Below are 21447 nucleotides of genomic sequence, written 5' to 3' on the forward strand. Positions count from 1 at the left end.
ATGGTGTGAGGCTATAAAGCTAGGGAGGAATTTCATAAGATTTGTCCTGGGTGGTATATATGCTTTGTTGATGATGTGGGACACTCTATGGGTCTACTGGACATGTGGAACACATCCAATATTGTTCCTAGACCCTTCTTTTCCATGGCTGGTGTAATTTTGGATGGTCATATTAGAGGATTGGAGAGACTTGTCTTTCTTGTCAATTGTTATGGGTCGTATGAGGATATAGAGGTGTTTTGGAGATAGATTAAGGAAAGTGGTTTAATGTATGAAAACTCACTCCTTTTAGCTAGGGACTTGAACTTCATCACTTCTGCTAGTGAAGTTTTGGGGGTTAATGCTCAGACTGAACCTCTTTCCCCAATTTTCTTTCAACTAATTTAGGATTCCAACCTTATTTATGTCTGTCCAATACCTCTAGCCCCTACCTAGATGAATGGGAAGCTGGAGGATCATGGGATTGATTAAATGTTGGACCATTTTCTAATAGTTTAACCCTCAACTGCCAGGATGGGAAATTTTTGGTCCTAGATCTATTCAAAGGGCATATATAATCATTTCCTTGTCTTCGTACAACTAGTTTTTAATGCTTTCCCCATCAGGTTTCCTTTCATGTTCGACCGCTCCTAGATACAAGATGATTCCTTCATCTATTTGGTTAATTCCTATTGGAAGGATTTTTCATTTGGGCCCTCACGTTTTTCTATGGAATCTTACATTTCCAAAATGAAGGAACTTAAAAAAAAGGTAAACATTTATGCTAAGAATAAAAAAAATTGAGTGATAGAGGGAGTTGGGCTCTATTGAATTAGAGTACATGACCACCTTTCAAGCCTATACCTCCTCAAATTTTCCTAATGAAGTGAAATTGTATATATGTAATATAGAAGATAGGAAAGCCCCGTTACTTAAAGATATCAAGGAGGAGTGGCAATTGAAAATCAGAGCTATCTGGGTTAAGGAAGGAGGTGGAAACACCAATTTTTTCCATAAATTTGCAAACTTTAGGAGAGTTACAAACTCTATTTGAGACATAAAGGATATTGACATAAATACTTGTAGCTCACGAGTGGAATTGGAGGAGGTTTCAAATACTCACATTTCTATCCTTTCGAAAGATTTAGGAAAAAAATCAATTTCAGCATAGTGTCATGTTATACATCACTTTCCTCACTTCTTCTGAGAGTAGGACTTAACTACTCATGTAGATTTGGCTCATGGCTAGCCCGAAGCTGACAGAGCTACCATCTTCATTGAACACATTCAACACATCCGCCAGCAGGTGCATGAAATATTTGAAATATCAAATGCTATGTACAAACAATGTCATGATCAACATCGAGTGCCACACAAGTTCTAGGTGGGTGACAATGTTAGGTTACATTTGCAGAAGGAGTGCCTCACTGGGGCCCACCACAGGCTTCACGCACTCTGAAATGGACCTTACACCATCACTAAGGTTGTATGAGACAATGCTTTTGAGCTCAACATTCCATCGTTCCTTCGCATGCACCTAGTATTCAATGTGGACCTATTGCAACCATACTTTCCCCCATTACTAGACACATCTGACGTTGGTGAATAACTAACACCAACAGATCTCAACCCAAGTTAGAACCAATAGGACACGACTGATAGGATCATGGACACAAAAATAAAATACGCTCACCAATAGAGGATCTATCTATATCAATTTGTCAAATTAGGACAAGTCCTTCACCAGGGCAAGTGGTTCACCGAGAACCAGGTTCAATAGAAATTTACTCACCTCATGGAGGTTCTATATGCAATGGGGACCATTACTTCCTAAAGGGGGAGGACTGATCTAGGTGGATATTGGTGGCCACATTCCTATTCCACTTGAACCTCTATTTGGTTTCATCAGTTTCCTTGATTATAGAAAATTTACTATTTTTAGCAGTTCTTCACGTCGTGAACTTTTGGAGGTGTTTTAACCCCTTAAATGGTGTTTATCTTTTTAAGTACACAATAGGGTTGTCGACGGCTACATGCCTATTGAAAATATTGATATTTTAGTAGTCATAGATACCTTTCTAACAAGGTATCATATGTGCCAAACAAAAATTGCATGACCATGTTATGATCCTAGGAAGTTGGTTGTCCATTAACCCCAACAGGGCCCACAAACTCTTGGTGTTCCATCTCCTAGGGCTTCCCTATGTTTTTCAATAATAAAAAGTACTTTGAGCCTCATTGTAACACAGTTCAGAGGCATATAGCAGCATATCTCTTCTGAGAGATAAGCTACCATCATTAGAGCTAGTTTATTTCCATTCTGTATGTAAGCATCTTTCAGTTCTTTAATATTAATGAAATGAAGATTTATTTCTGCTTCATATTTGTGTTTATATTTATATCTTTATTTTGTTTCATTCTCTCATAGGTCTGGATCAATCTAGTGTCGTCACATTGTTTCATTGAATATCCCAATGTTTTCCGTAAGTGTCGTTTACTCCTAAGTCAATGTTTTCTAAGTGTCATCACCATATCCTTAAGAGTGTTTGTGTTATATTATCCAAATATAGGTGAAGACATAGATTTTCTTGACTTTGTAACTAACTTTTTCTGCCATGCAACACACACACAAAAGCAAGAGAAAAACACTCTTCTTGGGTAAAAGCACACTCCAAGATGACAAAGAGTTGCACCCTTCTTGTGTGCACTCATTTAGGCTAAACAATTGTGCCCTAGTAGAGCACACCCCTTCATGCTTAGTGAGTGCACCCTCCACTTGAGTGCACTCCTTCAACTCAAAAACTTGCGCCCCCTTCAACTCATGCATGTGCTTTTCTTGTTGTATGTGGGCACACTCTTAGAAAATAGGAGCCCACATGTTTTCTAAGTGTCATCACCATATCCTTAAGAGTGTTTGTGTTATATTATCCAAATATAGGGGAAGACATAGATTTTCTTGACTTTGTAGCTAAATTTGTTCGCCATGCAACACACACACAAAAGCAAGAGAAAAACACTCTTCTTGGGTAAAAGCACACTCCAAGATGACAAAGAGTTACACCCTTCTTGTGTTCACTCATTTAGGCTAAACAATTGTGCCCTAGTAGAGCACACCCCTTCATGCTCAGTGAGTGCACCCTCCACTTGAGTGCACTCCTTCAACTCGAAAACTTGTGCCCCCTTCAACTCATGCATGTGCTTTTATTGTTGTATGTGGGCACACTCTTAGAAAATAGGAGCCCACTTCAGTTTACTTAACTAACTCATTTACTCGTTGACAAGTGGCGAGCATGCATGGAATGGATTTGCACGTAATCTCTTTATAATAAATATTTCTAATCATTCTTTCACATAATCACTCTCATCTAGGATGAGCGCACTTCTTTGGATCAAAGAGCTCTTTGTCGACTTTCATTCCAAGTAAGTTTTTCATTTCCATTCTTTTGCTTTCCTTTAATATTTTTCTTTTCAATATTACCGTCCTTGTTGGTGTTTCACTTCTTTTCAATTTCTTTGTTGGAATTTTTGTTTATTATTTCTACTGCAAGTGTCAATTTATTGTCGTAGGTTGTGACTTTTCACATTCTGTAACTCTTCATATTATAGTCATGATTGTGACAGAATCTATAATAATTTGTAGATCCTTCCTCCCATCATTTTAATCATTTTATCTTGTTGTTGAACTTGTTCTTGAGTCATTCCAAGCTAGAGCACACTTTTGGAAGCGAAGGACTGACTGTCTTAGAAAACTACACCTAGAAAGTTAGTTTTTCCCCTTGAGCGCACTCCTTTAATATGAATAAATGCAACCTCCTTGAGTGCATGAGCGCGCTCTGAACCCACGAAAGTTTTCTCCTTCATGCCTTGATTTTGCACCCTGTGCCCTCTTTGTTCCTCTTGGGTGCATGGGCACACTGGGAAGGCCTGAAGCCTGATCCCTTCATCCCTTCAATGTGCACCCTTATGCCCTCTCAGCCTCCTTGAGCAAATGTGCGCATCCTGAACCCACGAATGAACTTCCTTTTTGGTTCGACAATTTACCTTGTCCCCTTGATGATCTTTCTCTCTTATTTGAGTGCATGAGCACACCATGAAGGCCTATTGTCAGCCTTGATCTCCCGTCATGCTTTGAAAATGCACCCTCCATGTTTTGATGCATATTAATTGCTTATACAAGTAACAGTGTCCCATATTTAATAGGCTTATACTCTCAGATACATTTGCTATCTTTTGAATATGATCTTCTAAGTTATTTCTTGTGATAGATAAAAGATTTTGTAAATCTAATCTTTGTTGCCATTAGTGTGCTTCCACAAATATGTGTTCCACCTACTAGTCTCATTACTCTCTCATCATCTGTTGGAATGATGCCTCACACTACCCGTCAATTGGCCTCAAAAGAAGCTTCAGAAGCATGCACTAAAGAAGCAATGGAATTTACAAAGCCCATCATTCCTATTCTTACAGATACACCGTGTTTCTTAGACAAATCTATCGAGGTCACGTGGAGAGATATTAAAGACACATTCATGCAAAAGCAGTTCCCTAAAGATTTGGAAGATAAGGAAGTATACATCAACATTAAACGGTCTAGGATACACGTGATTGCATGCAACTTCCGAGTCATACCTTGTGTAGAGGTAATTGAATGGATTCTATCACACATGCATGATTCATATCTGGTGCTTCATAGTGAAAGTGGTGGTCAACTTACCACCTACTATGGGGAGGACATGAAAACATATTACAAGATGTTGAAGCCCACAGAGTATGCCAACAACAACTTCTACACTAGATGGGTCGACCTTGATACAAGTGACATCATCAAGTCTTGGTGTCGAGATCTTGCCAAATTCTGACACCACCTGAGTTTAGTTTACCCAACTAGGATTCTCAGGGAGATGTACCAGTACCTTGTTTCCATGTGTTGTAGGTTTCATAGGTAGAATAACATTGAATTATTTGAATAGAATTGGATATTTATGCTTAACTTGGTTGTTGCCCATGGAAAAATATTCAATTGGGAATATATACTTTATTTTGAGTTGGAGTGTCATGTTGGGAATATTAAAGCATCTCTAAGGTCAAACCAAGCATGAGAGTTTTCTATTTCATCGTTTCTATTAGATGGGATCTATGAACGATATGCATTCCCATGGATGTATTGGAACTAGACCCCATAAGATAAGTTTCTAGTTTGCTTCCATTGCAAGGTGTTGTCAGATTTGAGTTTAAGAGGGGCATATGACAGATTACCAGAGCATTTCTTCATAGTCATATTTCAGATGATATATGAGATTGATCCTCCTTGCATGACCAAGTAGGTGAAGAGTCAATACATGATGCCGTGGATTGGTTTGCTGTAACACCATAAGGTACATATATAAGATGCTTTGGATGTCAGATTTCTCCTCATATTATGCTGCAATATGTAACTAACAATGTGGTCTTACAAGAAGTTGCTTATCAATTGAATAAAGGTTTATCAAGTGTTATTCATAGAAGGAAGAAGGCCCCTTGGCCCACTTACTGTTTGAGGATCATGATGTATGATTTGAAAAACCACAAGGTGACAGATGCATAAATACAAGAGCTAGACCTCTTGCACTTTGCATTGAAGGAATTTCATGGGTATGACTCCCACAGAGTGTGCACACAACATTGTGACGAGATTGGTTTTTCTTAGGGGTATACATCAATAACTACTAGAGAAGATGAAAAGGTGAAGAACTAGTAAAGTGCACTAAGAAAGACATCTAGGAATTGAAATTGGTTTCCCCCAAGTTCCACCAGCTCAAGATGTACAGGTATAGGAGGCACCACAAGTAAATGCTCAAGTAAGGAGTGTATCTCCTTGGAAAAGGATCAAGCATGATCCAATGATAGAAAGTAGTAGGAAATGGAAAGTTGATCAATTGAATAAGGGAGATATTGAAGCTAAATAGGGAAAGAGAGAATTAAAGTCAAAGATGAAACAAGAAGAAGAGGAGAAGAGGAAGCAAGATGAATTTCATAGAAAGAAACATGAAGAAGGACGACAAAGGCAGTCACATGAGGAGGAAGCAACATAGAGGCTGGAAGAAGAACAAATGACACACGAATTAGAAGAATAATTGGAGGAAGATTGATTCAGGTGGATATTGGTGGCCACCCACCTATTCCACTTGGACCCCCACCATTGTTCCTTTCATTTTTTCAGTTTCATTAATTGTAGCATTGTTTACTATTTTCGACAATTTTTTGTGTCCTGAACTTTCGAAGTTGTTTTGAGGCCCTAAACGACATTTTTTTGGAAAATCATCAATGGAGAATATGGGCTTTTAACTTGATGTGCGCTATCAGCAGTTATATTATTCGGATAGATATTCCTAACAAGGTATCGTGTGTGTCAAATGGAGATCATATGCCAAAGTTACAACTCCAGGAAGTTGATGTACCCATTTACCCCAACGAGGCCCATATTTTGGTGTTTCATCTCCTAGGGTTAGGTTTTTGTATTTTTTTGGGTTTTCCATTATTTTTGAATAATAAATAGGCCATCAAGCCTCATTGTAACATAGTTCAGAGGCATGTAGATGCCACATCTCTTCTCTCAGATAAGCTATCATCGACTGAGCTAGCTTATTTCCATTATGTATGTAAGCATATTTCAGTTCTATGATATTAATGAAATTAAGTTTTGTTTCTAATGCCTCTCTTTGTTTATGGTTATATCTGTAATTTTTTTTTGTTCTGGTTTAAATTTTTATGAGTGGTATCAAAGCGATCTGCTCTTTCTCAATCCTTCTTTGCATTTCCCCAACAAAGTCGGGGTATAGGCAGTTAGGCCTCGAACTAGTTGAAACTTTGCAAGATCAGCCTCGCAAACCTCGACAACCACCCATGGGGGAAGAAAAGAAAGATGAGGGAGCATGAGATCTTATCAAAATATTGCTTGAGAAGGCCCTCGAGAAACAAAGAAACATGATGATGGATAACTTTGCCCAAATCCTTCAATGTTTACCCATCGGTGGTGCATCCACATCCAACAACCACTCTTGAGGCACCACCCCTTTTAAGGTACAAGAAAAATTTGACATTCCCATATTTTAGGGCAAAATAGATGCAGATGCCATAGATAAATGGTTAAATCTGCTAGAAGGATATTTTTCTCTTCATGATTTTTCCAGTTGGGAAAAAATTACTTTTTCTCTTCTCAAAGCCGCCCCCCACGTAAAGGACTGGTGGGAAACATACTGTGAGCAGAAGGATGAAAGTAAACCCTCACTATTTTCAGTTGTACCCAATTGGAATTCATTTTGGGATGCCATCAAGGAGCAATACTACTATGTTGGGAGCTATGAGGATAAATACATAAAGTGGACCATGCTATGGTGGGGAAGGGACCAAGACGTGCCAGAGTTTACCAATTTTTTCCATACCCTTCGCACAAAGTTGGGTGTCAAGAATTCTAAGAAACATTTGGTACTCAAGTACCACGACTGCCTACACAGTCACATCCATCATGAGATGGAGTTCCTAGACATCTCCTTGCTACGGCGTACTGATACACTATCAAGATCAAGTAGAAGCTTAAACAGAAAAAGAGAGAATTTGGATCTACGAATCTGAAGCAAGGGAAAGGTGCCCCAAAACCACAGAAAAAAGGATAAAGCCAAGGCGGGGAGGCCCAAGATAGCCTACCAAATCCATAAGCAAAGAATAAGACTACGAAGCCGAAGAAGGATAGGGGAAAGTGGTGTGAGTACTTGTTGTAGCGGCTATAACCACCCTCCAAAATTTTTCCTTAGCTTTGTTTTGGGGCCTCCCTAACAACTATCCTTAGCAACATGTATTGCACTATCAAGTACATGGGCTTCATTGGTTTCCTAGCAACTTGCCAGCCTGTGCATGATAGTTTGCTTCACTCCCCTCACAGGCTGCTACTCCGAAATTGGTCCAGCTACTGACTGAGCAGCTCCCTTAGGAAATTGCACAATTCTGGAGGGGAACCAGTCTCCCCTCTAGAAATTGTGCAAATCTGACTAGCAGCCAGCTAGACTTAGAAACTGCACAATCCTGTTATAAAACTTCCAAGTGAAAGCTGCAGAATCTGGCCCAGTAGGACAACTCAGCCCAAAAATTGCGCAATTCTGGGTAGCAGTTAGCTGCTCCTCCCAGAAATTGTGCAATCTCTCTAGATAGGTAGCCCAACTTCCTCCCAAAAATTGCGCAAAAATTCCCCTTAGTTAAGCAGGTTGTTGCATGTGCCCTCAAGTTGACCGGTTCCACCCGGGACTGAGAAAACTTGACTTGCATGCATCGGCTTCCTTTTCCCAAAATAGAAAAAAGCAACATGCAAAAAGAATCTGTAGATTTTAGGGAGCTATTTTTAGCAGTTGGAGGTTACATGCAAAGATCGTTTTAAAAGCTTTCCTCCAAGTGTCGCATTTTCCTAGAATTGTGGCATGCACGTCATGAGCCTCAAATTTATTTATTCGACGCTTCAGAGCTCATTCTTCACATCGATCTTGGAGCTTTGATATCCCACAACACATCCAGGAGTCTTCGACACATCCAACTCAACTATTTCGGCGTAAATTCGCTTTACTTCTCTTTTGCAACATTTTTGTTTCTTTTTGTGTTTTGGCTTATGTGAGTGTTGTTTGCTTGATTTCTATGAATGCTTGCTATCTTTTGCATGCATATTAGCTTGTACAAGAACCGTTTCAGTTTTTGTTAGCATCTCACTGTTGTCACATGCATGACACTATTTTGCACAAACGGTCACCGATTCGGTGACTTGTTTCACACACATGCATGTTGTTCCATTTTCTGAATCTTGCATTCACTGTTTGCATGCATGATAATTCATTCTTTCTTACACTAAGTATCACCATGAATTCACATCTTCATTTGCTTTCAATTGCCCGTCGGCGGGTCTAGGCAACCTTGGCCCAAACTCTGCCTCATCAAGACAACATTCTGCAATTATGAGAGGGAAGGCTCTACCTTCCTCCCAGAAAATGTGCATTTATGGCCAATGACTATCCTCCAGTCTTGCCTTGCACAATTCTGAGAGGCAGTGACTCCTGGCTCAGAAAATTGCGCAATTCAGTCCTTTGGCCTGCATCACTTGCCAGCTGAAATTGCACATTACGCAATCCCAGCACCCAACAGGCCAATCTGGATTGCGCATTGCACAATTCCAGCAGTTAACTAGCCTTGTGATAGTCTGGATTTCCTTTTGCGCAGCTCAACAGTTAGTCTCCTAGCATCCTAGTGAAAATTATCCAATCCTTGCCAGTCAATCCCTAGGTATGTTGCATGTCGTTCTTCAAGTTTGCTTTGGTTTTAGCTAATAGATTTCTTACCATGCATGTCACCATGTCTCCATATATAGCAGGTGTTCATCCATCTCTTAGCAATTCAGGATCAATGGCCTCCAAGAGAGCAGGATCAGAGGACATCGATGAAAGCACAACTCGAGCAGCAGTTGAGCGAGTGTCTTTGAGTTTTCCAATCTATGAAGACACCAAGCTGATCGTTGACAAGGACATCAAGCTAAAGTGGCAAGAGGTCAATGACGCATTCTTAGGAACATTTGGGGAAGACCTCGAAGACCGCCAAGTCTATATGAACATTCACAAGTCCGTCTTGTACCGGATTGCATGCAGGTATCCCGAATTCCCATGCACAGACATAATACATTGGACCGTCTTGCACGCTGATCCCGAGACGATGACATTGAACAGTTTCAATAGGACAAAGATTGCGACCTTCAGGGCACAAAATTATCAGAATATGTACAATTTTTTGAAGCCAATGATCACCATGGAGACACCCTTCTGCATACCCAGCAGGAATTCCAACTCCAGGGATATCTTGAAGAACTGGGTGAAGGAGCTAGCCAAATTTAGGATGACACCCAAATATATTTATAGGATCAAGATACTACATAAGGCATATCAATACTTGGTCATCTTTGCATGTCGCTTGTATGGCTAAGAGAGCACAGAGACCTTCCTGCACAGTTGGGTGATCGTGTTGGACCAATTGGCCAGTGAAGGCAAAGCATGCAACTGGTCCGACATGTTGGATCACAGGCTGAAGGAATAGGTAACAGGAGCTCGATAGCTGTCCAAAGGTCGGTAACCATAAATATACATGTCCGCTTACATCTTGGATGCAATTTGTGCCTGTTAGGAGTTCCCAGGCTTGAAGTGGGCATGGACATCAACAGAAACCTCTGTCAATACTTATTGTAAACTATTTTCTGAATGCAACTTTAGAGGAGTTATCAAACAACTTTCAGATCATTTTGTCACCCCGGTGTACAATATGATATTTGATCATGATCCACCTTTCATGTCAAAGGAAAACAGTGGAGGCACTGATCGACATAGCGGATTGGTATGCCTCACCGTCCGACACCTTCATATGGATGTACAACACAGAGAAGCCTCCACATGTTTTGCTGAAATTTGCCATGGAAAAGCTCGTCATCTAAGAAATATCATACCACATCTCGGCAGGACTGTTAGCTAGGATGCAGGAGAAGAAGAAGGCACCTTGGCCCAGTCTTCCATTCTGGATCAGGTTGTACGAGATACAGAACCTCAAGCATGCATATGTCAAAACAGAGGAGATCAAGAAATATCCTTTCAATGTCCGAATCTTTAATCTGTATGACCCGCATTGTATTGTGAAAGATCATTGTGCGAGAGTACCGTTTCAGTTGATCCACGGGGCAGGTAATTGGGCAGAGGAAGACCCATGGAGATATTGTTACAGCTTCTCTAGGCCCAATGAACCGGTCGACATCGCTATGGAATGGTAAGCGAAGCAACATCTAGGAGATAACCACCAATAGTAGCAGCAGAGGTCAACATATTGTTTTTCAATTAAAATTTATTTCTCAATATATTTACAACACATAGATAAATTTAAGAGAGGCAAAATATGGAGGAAATGAGCAACTCTCAGGTGAGCCGAGCTCAACCTGAAGAGTGCCTGCACAAAACTTCATATCATTCACCAAATAATTTGTACATAAATAAGATTAGAAATATGTTGAGGAAACTGAACAAATTCCTCAAAATAGGATCTAATCTACCTAATCACAACCAATAGCTAATAATAAACTAATCTGTAGAATTCTACATTTCTCCATTATTCCAAGTATCCCCCTTAATGGAGAAATTCATGCATAGTCATGTTTTTCCTTCCTTTTAGTGTGAGATGATAAAACACAATAAACCTTGTGATCTAGTTTGTCCTCATCACAATATGGTTTGCCTTGATCGCTGGTAGCTGATAACACTTTAGAGGGTGCAAGCTTGGTAGGAGCATTTTTCCTGCTTTCAGCGTCCAACATTTGAGCACCAAATTCTTTGTGCCCATAGATAATTTTATTTGCTTCCATTTGCTCCTTGTGAGTCACCTCATGAGGGCTCATTCCCATGATTGTTGAGGATGTGTAATATGAACTTCTTTGCCCTCCATAGGTTACTTTGGAGCTTTGAGATGATGATTGTCTTAAATAAGAGTTGTTAGCTTGCTTGAACACATTTTGGTTTTGTTTCTACTTTTGTTGTGTTTTGATTCTTGTATTGCCTTGATCATTATCTATGTTTTCAATAGTAGGTTCCTTAGACCTTTCCTCATGATTAACTGGTAGCTCTTCAATCGCAACATCCTGTGGAGTAGACTGGAACTCATGATACTTATGGCCATCAATAAAATTGTTTTGTTTACCATAGAATTCTTCCGGCTAAAAAATGCCACCGGAATAAAAACTGTTTCCAAATGGCATCATGAAAAAATGATCATCAAAAGGGTCATAGTAAAAAAGGTATAAAAATATAGACATATCATTTGTGCATCACTTTACCTCTGTGACATAACAAAATATGCAACAAACAAGGCACTTTGGAGGTCTAACTACGCTCCCACACCAAGTTGTGATACAAAGATAAATTCAAGAGAGACACAAAATATGGAGGAAATGATCAATTAAAAGTGTACATGACTTCATATCATTCATCAAATAATTTGTACATAAATAAGATTAGAAATTCATTGAGGAAATTAAACAAAATTCCTCAAAAATATTATCTAATCTAACTAATCATAACCAATAACTAATAATAAAATAATCTAGAAAATTCTCCATTATTCCAAGTCACATTTTTATAATATATTCTATTAATTTTAAAAACTTTCTTATTTCACTACCACTACCAATTTGACCCAAAAAAACACACATTTAATTTATACAACTATATTTATCTCTACTTTTTAATATTTTTCTAGTAAACCATACTATTATGCAGACCACCTTTTTTATCACTTGGAACCTTGTTATCTTGTTCTTTAGATAAGGATATGCAATAATAGTTGAATAATACATTAACCCGATGAGAATCAAAGTGAAACCCAATTTTCAGGCTTTAATACAAGAAATACATAAATATGTTTGAAATATGATAGTTATATGTCCACAGAGCGGCTATTATTGTTTTATGCTTCAAACTTGCTTACTGTTTTTAACACTCCATACTACATGAATCAAATCGTACTATAATGCGATTAATCATCCATTTGTTCTTGAAGATGATGTAGGCGTATCGGAAAAGCGCTGAAGCGACGTTGGCGAGACGAAGTGTTTCATTTATGACCTGGAAATTGAACAAATACAAACACGATCAATCATCTCCACACTATACTATAAGGGGTTAGATATTTAACTAATAAAACATTATACAATCAAGTTTTTCTCTATAATAGTTTTTTTGGTGTGAATAATGGTTAAAAAAATTAGTTTTTTAAAATTTTCTTTTGACAAATAGCTAACAGATTATCTATTTGCAAGTTTTCTAACTGACTACAAATGTCTTTATAGGCAAGACACTCCGCGATAAAGTGTTATTAAGTTTCAACTGCTCTTTCCTCACAAAAAACACAAGTTCTTTCTTCCCACTTTTTCTTGGGAACTACCCAACTCCCTGTATCCTTATAGGGAGGGCATTCCATGATAAAGTGCCATTAGGTTTCAACAACTCCTTACTCATTAAAAAAACACAAGTTCTTTCTTCTCACTCTTTATTGGAAACTACTCAACTACATGTTTAACATATAAGATGATGCAATCTGATCCTTAATTTTATTATTAATTATGTTATTAAGATATTAACCTTTTCCTTGAGTCACTCAAATAGGTCTTTAAAGAATTTTTAATTAATGCATAGCTTTTCTGAAATATAAAGATGGTGCTTACTTTTAAAAATATTTGGGAAATTTAATTTTCGCGGAGGGTCACGAAGCTAGGTTCGTGCATTGCGGAGCTGATTTCGCGCACCTATCTTCGCGCACTATGAAGCTGATTTCGCGCAGCGCGGAACTATTCCAGAGACGTAATGAATACTCACAGCAAAAATAACAAGATAGGTTTTGGAGCAACACAATAAAAACTTAGTATTGAATTCCAAAACATTAAATACATTTACATGAGACCGCTGCTCATTCACAAAGTAAAATAAAAGTTTTACAGTGATTTAAACTTAAGCGGAATAACACACAGTAAAACAGAGTAACTGTTGTTTTCACGTGCCCACCACAAATTGCTCCACCATTTTCTCCACAGAGACTTGTGCTCTTTTTCTTACCTCTTACTCTCTAACCTCTCTACTCAGTCAAAATGAGTTTTACATTCATATTTAACTCAACATACAATTTTTACATTTAATTCATGACAGAGCAAAATAATTAATATGATGTTGTTGTTAAGTGTGTTCAGAAGCACAGAAGTTTTTCTGGAGTGTGGGCAAAGGTTGTTGAATGAATGCTTGCCCATATCTGTTTACCAAAGTACATAACTTCTTTAAATGCCTTTGCTGAGTTTCTGAATGGTTCGCGTCTAGCTTCAGTCCTTCTATCTTCAAGCAGAGATGCAACCTGCAAAAATATGTCTGACAAGTATGGTTGCTGTTAGGCTATTTATTGTTGTGGTTGGGATTATTATTTCCAACACTCCCCCTTAATCACAACTGCCACCATTGACAATTCCCAAACAATTTATGAGATAAACAAAACTTTCACCTACCAATGGCATTGTGAAAATATCAGCAAATGTTTCCCGTGACCTACAGTGCTGCAACACAATTTCATCATTGTTAATCAACTCTCTAATAAAATGATATTTAGCATCAATATGCATGGTTCTCTTGTGGAAGACATAATTCTTTGACAATGCAATTGCTGAGGTGTTGTCGCAGAAAATAGTTGTCGCGCCCTCTTGGTCATGAAGAAGATCCCTCAACATCTTTCTCATCCAAACTGCCTGACACATTGTTGTTGTTGTTGTGACATATTCAGCTTCTGCTGTTGACAGTGATATTATTGGCTACTTCTTGGAGGCCCATGAAATGGCTCTAGAACCCAAATGAAAAACATATTTTGACGTGCTCTTTTGGTCATTGACACTGCCTGCCCAATCACTGTCAGCGTAACGAACCAGCCTGAAATCGCTTGTTGCTGTGTACAAAATGCCATACTTTTTTGTCCAATTGACATATCTTAGAATCCTTTTCGCTGCTTGCCAATGTGTCTCCTTGGGTGTCTCCATGAACCTTGACACCAAACTTACTGCATACATTATATATGACCTAGTGGCAGTCAAATACATCAGGTTGCCTATCATGCTTTTTGTATAATGTCGGATTGACATTGCTGCTACAATATTCTTTGTTCAACTTCAACCCTATGACAGTTGGAGTTGCTGCGGACATGTTGTTATACATTTCAAACCTCTCCAAAATTTCTGCCACATACTTTGCTTGAGAGATAAAAATGCCATTTTCTGTTTACTTCAATTCTATGCCCAAAAAATATCTTAACAATCCCAAGTCAGGCATTTCAAATTCACTCTTCATGACTTGTTTGAAATCAGCGATGAGGAAATCATCACTGCCTGTAAAAATCAAATCATCTACATATAAGATGACAATGAGAATATTACCTTCGCTCTCTTTGATGTAGAGAGTAAGCTCACCATCACATTTGTTGAAACCATTGTCCAACAAGTAAGCATCTATCCTACTGTACTATGCACGCGGTGCTTGCTTCAACCCATAAAGAGCTTTCTTTAACTGATATACTTTGTCTTCTTGGCCTTCAATCTCATAACCAGGAAGTTGTGTGACATACACTTCCTCTTTCAACACTTCCATTCAAGAACGCTGACTTTACGTCCATCTGATACACTGTCCATTTATGCTGCGCGACAATCACCACAACTGTGTGCACTGTCTCCATCCGCGCGACTGGCGTGAACGTCTCCACGTAATCTCTTCCATGTTGTTGCTTGTATCCTTTGACAGCTAGCCTTGCTTTGTGCCTTTCAATCTTTCCCTCAATGTTTCTTTTGGTCTTATAGACCCACTTCACTCCAATAACATGTTTTCCTTTCGAAAGGCTCACTAACTCCCATGTGTCATTCCTTTCTATTGCTTCTATTTCTTCCTCCATTGCCGGAACCCATTTTTCTTCTTTGACTGTATCTTCAAAGAGGATTGGGTCATCTACATGACAAAATAATGAAAATAAGGAATTCAGACCTATGCTACTATCAACTTCATCTTTCTCATAAATTTCATTTAAATTTATGAATTTTGGCCTTCTTGTGCTTGCTGAAGATGGGCTTGACATGTCACTTGGTGTCATGCTTTGCGATGTGCTTGGAGAAGCACTTGCTTGGCTGCGCGAAACTGTCCTATTATTTGTTGATGGCATCGCTTGCTTCCTGCTTTGCTGCGCTTGAATAGGAGTAGAGGGAGTCACTGTTGAGGAATTACTTGCTGCTGTTAATTCCTCGTTGTCCTCATGTGGTATGCATGCTTTGGCATTTCTTGTCTTTTCTAAACTTCCATCCCATGCTTCCTCTTCTATGAACTGCACATCTCTGCTAATTATGACTTTCTTGGTTAATGGATTGTAGAGTTTGTATGCCTTGGATTCATCATTGTATCCAACAAATATGCATTTCTCCCCCTTGCTGTCCAACTTTTTTCTCAACTCATCCGAGACATGTGCATAAGCCACACATCCAAAAACTCTCATGTGAGTGACATTTTGTTTTCTTCCACTCCATGCCTCTTCAAGAACAATGTTCTGGACGCTTTTGGTTGGACATCTATTCAAGATATATGCTGCACAAGTGACAGCTTCAGCCCAATAGTCATTTGGAAAATGCTTTTCCTTCAACATACTCCTTGCCATCTCCATAATGGTCCTATTCTTCCTTTCTGCCACACCATTTTGCTGCGGTGTATATCTTGTTGTAAATTGCTTGTGAATTCCATGCTCCCTGCAAAATTGAAGGAAGTCATTTGAGATGTATTCTCCACCTCTGTCAGTCCTAAGGACTTTGATGTAGTGTCCACTTTACTTCTCAACAAGAGCCTTGTATTGGCGAAAGCGCTCAAACACTTCACTTTTCTGTTTTAGGAGAAAGACCCATGTCTTCCTTGTGTAGTCATCTATGAAGGTCAGTACATAGTGACTGCCACCAATTGATGGTGTCTACATTGGTCCACATAAGTCTAAGTGGACAATCTCCAAAGGTGCCTTTGCCCTAACTAAATTTTCTACTGGAAATGTCTCTCTATGTTGCTTGCCCAAGATACATCCTTCACATATGTTGTCTGGTTTTTCTATGAGTGGTAAACCCTTCACCATGTCTTTCCTATGCAGCAAATACAAACCTTCAAAGTTGAGATGTCCAAATCTCAAGTGCCATAACTAGTTTTCATCTTTTACCTCTGCTTGAAAGTTTACTTGTGTGACAGCTACCTCTTTTCTTCCATCCTCTTGTGAGTTCATTGATAGTTTTGCTTGTGCACCTTCTTTCAAATCTGATCTTATCTTTAGGGGAAACATTTTATTGTTTGTCATCTGAACATTTGCAAACAGCTGTATGCTTGGAGGCCTATCCAAAATTGTGCACACATCATTTTTGAAGAAGACATTATAGCCTTTCTGCATGAGCTATCCAACGCTCGTGAGATTATGTTTTAGACTGGGGAAAAAGTAAACATCAGAGATGGATTTCTTATCCCCCTTCTTTGTTAGGATATTAACTCTTCCTTTTCCCATGATAGAGACTTTGCTATCAGTCCCTAATGTCACTTCAGATTTCACACTTTCATCTAGATCATAAAACATTTCTATGTTTCGTGACATGTGGTTGCTACACCCTGAATCTAGATACCATATATCACTCTGTTTTTCTTTTGCTACATTACAAGCTAAAACCATCCTATCATGGTTCTGATTTTCTCTTGTGAAATTTACACTTGGTTTGTTACTAATGTCATATTGCTTCTTTCTACATTCATTTGCATAATGACCATACTTCTTACAGTAATGACATTGAAGTTGAGATTTATCATACCTCTAACCTTGTGCTTGATTTTGTCTTGGGCCTTGACTTGGATTTTGATTGCTACCTCTTCCATTTGAGCTTGAAAGGCTACTTCTTCCACCTCTATGTGGGCTTCTTCCTCTTCCTCTAGCATATGATCTTCCTCTGCCTCGAACTTGACCAAATGATACTTGAGTCTTGAAGGCATGCTCCAATGAAGAGCTTGCTACTCTGTTCAGTCTATGTTCATGAGAAATCAGTGATGTATTAAGCTCATCCACTAAAAACTATGAGAGATCCTTTGTCTCTTCTATGGCCACAACAATAGCCTCAAACCTTGCTGGCAAACTTCTCAAAACTTTCTCAACTATTCTTCTTTCCTCAAGTGTCTCACCATGACGCCTGATTTGAGTAACCATCCCACTTACATGTGTAAAAAATGAGTCTATATTATCAGACTCTTTCATACAAAGTGTTTCAAAATCTCTCGTCAACATTTGCGGTTTTGTTGTCTTGACTTTTGCCATGCCTTGGTAGGTTGTCTGGAGGGTGTCCCATGCTTGCTTGGACTTCGTTGCTACTGCAACCGTTGGGAAAATACTTTCATGAACTGCTTGAAAGATATAAAACAGGGCTTTTGAATCCTTATTCCTGTTGTCCCTTAACACATCTCTTTCTTGTTGAGATAAGGCATAGTATGCTGCTGCATCTGCTGGTTCTTGAAAACCATTCTCCACCAAATCCCAAATGTCTTGAGAAGAAAATAGAGCCTTCATTGTAATAGCCCAATAATCATAATTTTTGCCATTAAACTGAGGTATTTGAGGATTAGTCAAACTTGTGCTTGATTTTTCCATTTCTGAGTGTAAAAAAACTTTCTACCTACTGGTAAATACGTTAAAAAATAATGTGCGCTCAAAAAAATTTTCATAGTTAGTAAAAACACTTGTTTTTACAATAACAAAGTTTAACCCGCTCTGATACCATGTTGGAAATATTTGGGAAATTTAATTTTCGCGGAGGGGCAGAGGTATTTTGACTTTCGCAAAGCTAGGTTTGCACACCGCGGAGCTGATTTCACTCACCTATCTTCACACACGCGAATCTAATTTTGCGCACTTGGATTTCGCGCGGCGCGGAACTATTCCAGAGACTTAATGAATACTCACAGCAAAAATAACAAGATAGGTTTCGGAGCAACAAAATAAAAACTTAGTATTGAATTCTAAAACATCAAATACATTTACATGAGACTGCCGCTCATTCACCAAGTAAAATAAAAGTTTTACAGTGATTTAAACTTGCGCGGAATAACACATAGTAAAACAGAGTAACTGTTGTTTTCACACACCCACCAAAAATTGCTCCACCATTCTCTCCACAGAGACTTGCACTCTTTTCCTTACCTCTTACTCTCTAACCTCTCTACTCAGTAAAAATGAGTTTTACATTCATATTTAACTCAACATACAATCTTTACATTTAGTTCATGACAGAGAAAAATAATTAATATGATGTTGTTGTTGAGTGTGTTCAGAATCACGCAGGTGTTTCTGGAGTGTGGGCAAAGGTTGCTGAATGAATGCTTGCCCATATCCATTTACCAAAGTATATAACTTCCTTAAATGCCTTTGCTAAGTTTCTGAATGGTTCACGTCTCGCTTCAGTCCTTCCATCTTCAAGAAGAGACGCAACTTGCAAAGGTACGTCTGACAGGTATGGCTGCTGTCAGGCTGTTTATTGCGGTGGTTGGGATTATTATTTCCAACACTCACCTGATGGCACTCCTCGTAAAGATGGATATCCATCTTGGCTTGCCATTGGGCGAAGGTGGTGTGCATAAGGTTCTGTATGTCCTCCATGAAGTGCATGTGCAGCTTCTCAAACCCCAGGAAATTTACGGTCATTCGATGGAGCTTCTTCTGGAGATCTCCATGCACCGAAAGCAAAGCGAATTTGCCGATGAGATTTCGAAAAGGTCTCAGATAACTGGATTAAAACAGCCTGCCTTCATTTTGCAGAATATGTTTGTTGAATTATGGATCCCTAGACATAATCATTCGAGATCTTTCGAACAAATTTGATCTGAATATCTTGCCATACCTTCGTAATTCGCCTTCACATATATAACTCACATCTTGTATTTGATATTTGACAAAATACGCACGCATGTTAAAATTAAGACAGCACCTCAACTCTAGATGTTGAACATTAAAATTAACACAGTACCCTAGCTCTTGATCTTGAATGAATCGGTGTGGTTGTGAACCCAAATTAATCGCTCGCATGAAGCCCAAGGATTCTCCAATCAATGGCCACCCTTTAGAACCAGGAGGCAAATTGTAGCCTCAACTATCCACTATTCTGTACAGCTGAAGCAGTATCATTGCCAAAATGAAATAGACAAATCTCACCAGCCATGAATACGTAACACTAGTCTCCGCCATGATCCCTAATTCCATGCTTTCCTTGGAGCGCAACTATCCCCAATCTCTTATTTTTAGAACATTAATCACGACTACACAAACGACACCACCCACTATTCACACGTCAGCAAGCTTAATGTGATCTGTTACACAAAATATTGTCACCATGACTATTTGCAGTCAGTATGGGTCTATCATCATTCATACTGTCCTCCTTAGCAAGTCTGAAACCTCAACTCTTCATGTCAAGCTTTTAAAATGAGAGAAAGACCTTAAAAATCAATAAAGCTCTGGTTCCGCACTTTCTCTCACTGTTGCTTGCGGTCCCGCACCCCTTGTTCATATTACCTGCGGACCTGCACGCTCTGTCTCTAAAGGAGTGGGTGCAAACCCCTGTGAAAGTCAAAAAGGAGCAAGTTTATTCTTAAAAACTCACTTGTGGTTAATTCTGGATGATTCTAGAAGGAATCTTGACGTGGATGGTTCGCTCCTAGGTGGTTCATGCATCCCAAAACTAAAGGAGCTAATCCCTTGATGAGAGGAGCTTATCCCTTTGAAGGAGGGCTTTATCCCTTTGAAGGTGGACCCTCCATTGCACTATAAATTAAGGCATTGGGCTGGTTGCTAGAGAGGTTAGAAGCTGAACATTTTTGAGGGTAAATGCGTCCTCTGAAGGTGGACCTCGTAACTTCCCTCCATTGCACTATAAATTAAGGCATTGGGCTGGTTGCTAGAGAGGTTAGAAGCTGAACATTTTTGAGGTAAGCGAGGTGTACTATTTTGTCGGCTGGATAAGTCGTTCTTGTGGACAAGACCGACCTCCCTAGTATCTAATGATATCTAGCGACAAGCAAACCAAACAAATTCTATCTTTCTCCAAATATGCAATTTGTAGATAAAGGAAAACAAATGTTTTAGGCCTACCTTGGGTCCAGTGCAAGTTTGTGGAAGCCACACTCCGTTGATCCAAATGAGCTCCATTGTAAAGAATATGTAAACACAAACAAGCACACACATTAAATAGCACCTAAAAATCCAATATAATAAAGCATACTATCATGATGATCAAGGAATTCACGAAACAAATCACATAAGACAATTTGTTGAGAAAAATGAATCTGATTGTATTAACATTAATCATAGAAGAACTTTACAACCTTGTTGCCTTGATGCTATACAAGCTCCTCCCAGGGTCGAGCAAGAATCTCCTCTACTTTGACAAGTTTCACTCTCTTCCCAATGAAGCCAAAAGGTATGTAATCTCTCCTCTCAAGCTTAACTAGGAAGTCTCAATTCCAACAGCATTTACCCTAAAAAATGTTCAGCTTCTAACCTCCCTAGCAACCAGCCCAATGCCTTAATTTATAGTGCAATGGAGGGAAGTTACTAGGTCCACCTTCAAAGGGATAAAGACCTCCTTCAAAGGGATAAGCTCCTCTCATCAAGGGATTAGCTCCGTTAGTTTTGGGATGCATGAACCACCTAGGAGCGAACCATCCACGTCAAGATTCCTTCTAGAATCATCCAGAATTAACCACAAGTGAGTTTTTAAGAATAAACTTGCACCTTTTTGACTTTCACAGGGGTCTGCACCCACTCCTTTAGAGACAGAGCGGGCAGGTCTGCAGGTAAAATGAACAA

The 21447-nt window shown here is 39.0% G+C and overlaps 1 pseudogene; it reads right to left on the bottom strand.

Annotated features, from left to right (window-relative positions):
* Positions 1-19827, bottom strand: part of LOC149229588 (cytochrome P450 720B2-like) — a 44100-nt pseudogene extending 24273 nt beyond the window's left edge.
* Positions 19828-21447: the final 1620 nt, after the last annotated feature.

Source organism: Pinus tabuliformis, chromosome J (assembly GCF_031772625.1).
Source record: "Pinus tabuliformis cultivar Carrire ecotype Pingquan chromosome J, CPIR1, whole genome shotgun sequence".
NCBI classification, from domain to species: Eukaryota; Viridiplantae; Streptophyta; class Pinopsida; order Pinales; family Pinaceae; genus Pinus; species Pinus tabuliformis.